The sequence below is a fragment of the Ovis canadensis genome, chromosome 5, assembly GCF_042477335.2.
Source record: "Ovis canadensis isolate MfBH-ARS-UI-01 breed Bighorn chromosome 5, ARS-UI_OviCan_v2, whole genome shotgun sequence".
Taxonomy (NCBI): domain Eukaryota; kingdom Metazoa; phylum Chordata; class Mammalia; order Artiodactyla; family Bovidae; genus Ovis; species Ovis canadensis.
The window spans coordinates 45,009,107-45,010,714 of record NC_091249.1 but is presented as its reverse complement, the minus strand read 5'-3'; the positions used below and the strand labels follow the sequence as shown (position 1 = coordinate 45,010,714).

Below are 1,608 nucleotides of genomic sequence, written 5' to 3'. Positions count from 1 at the left end.
AAGATAAAAATTATAAAAGAGGAAAAAATAAAGTGTGGATAAGAAATAACAGAAAATAAAAAGCAAGATCATAAGTTTATGCCCAACAATATAAAAATGACATTTAAAAATATTTGAGAAAAACGCATATATATGGAATTTAGAAAGATGGTAACAATAACCCTGTATGCAAGACAGCAAAAGAGACACAGATGTATAGAACAGTCTTTTGGACTCTGTGGGAGAGGGATAGGGTGGGATGATTTGGGAGAATGGCATTGAAACATGTATAATAAATGTGAAACAAATCGCCAGTCTAGGTTCAATGCATGATACAGGATGCTTGGAGCTGTTGCACTGGAAGATGGGGAGCACGTGTACACCCATGACGGATTCATATTGATGTATGGCAAAACCAATACAATATTGTAAAGTAATTAGCCTACAAATAAATAAATTTATATTAAAAAATAAGTTATTCAAATAAAAAACTTATACTACAAAAAATATATATATGTAATAAGTATGTTAATAAGATTTGTCCCCCTAAAAATAATACAGTTTTAAAGTAAAGGGTTCTAAAAAGACACATCATACAAAATATGTTTCCACAAATAACTGAGCTTCATAAGGCCAAAACATAAAAAAGTAAAAGAATTAAACAAGTCCACTGTTATCCTTAGACTCTTCAGTACTGACAACTGATAGAGCAAGTTGACTTAAAAGTAAGGATATATAAGAATCAAAGAACACTATCAAACAAGTCAATTTAGCTGACATTTAATGAACATTGCACCCAATGAAAGCAGAATATACTTTCTTTCACGTTCACAAGAAATATTTATCAAAATAGACCATATTTGGGGCCATGAAAATACTCTTCATAAATGTATGCCAACATCAATAAAAAATACATCAATAGCAGAATGATATCTGAAAAATTCTAAAATACTTAGAAAACTAAACAACACACTGATTAACTCATGGGTCAAAGAAAGGTTCCCAAAAGATGTTAGAAAATGTTTTGAAGAGAATAAAGTGAAAATATAACAATCAAAAGAACTTCCCTGGTGGCTCAGATGGTAAAGCGTCTGCCTACAATGCAGGAGACCCTGGTTCGATTCCTGGGTGGGGAAGATCCGCTGGAGAAGGAAATGGCAACCCACTCCAGTACTCTTGCCTGGAAAATTCCATGGACCGAGGAGCCTGGTAGGCTATAGTCCATGGGGTTGCAAAGAGTCAGACACGAATGAGCGACTTCACTTTCACTTTCCTATAACAATCAAAATCAATAAGATTCAGCTAAAGCAGTGCTTAGAGGAATATTTATAGCATTAAACATATATGTGAAAAAAAAATAAAGGTCTCAAGTTAATGGCCCTAACTTCTACCAGAAGAAGCAGAATATGGAAGTAAAAGAAATAAATCCCAAATAAGCAGAAAGAATAATAAGAGCAGATTTAGTGAAATTTAAAACAGAAATAATAGGAAATAAAAACCGCTGAAACCAAAAGCTAGTTCTTTAAAAATATGAGAAATACCATTAACCCTTAACCGATCAAGAAATAAAAGACACAAAGTGCTAATATAAAGAATGAAAAAGGGAGTGACATTAGCATTATAGCATCC

The 1,608-nt window shown here is 32.7% G+C and overlaps 1 non-coding gene across 1 annotated transcript; it reads left to right on the top strand.

The window, feature by feature from the left end:
- Positions 1–1,043: 1,043 nt before the first annotated feature.
- TRNAC-ACA (transfer RNA cysteine (anticodon ACA)) lies at positions 1,044–1,115 on the top strand. The gene has a single exon. It is a non-coding gene; the product is annotated as a tRNA-Cys (tRNA).
- Positions 1,116–1,608: the final 493 nt, after the last annotated feature.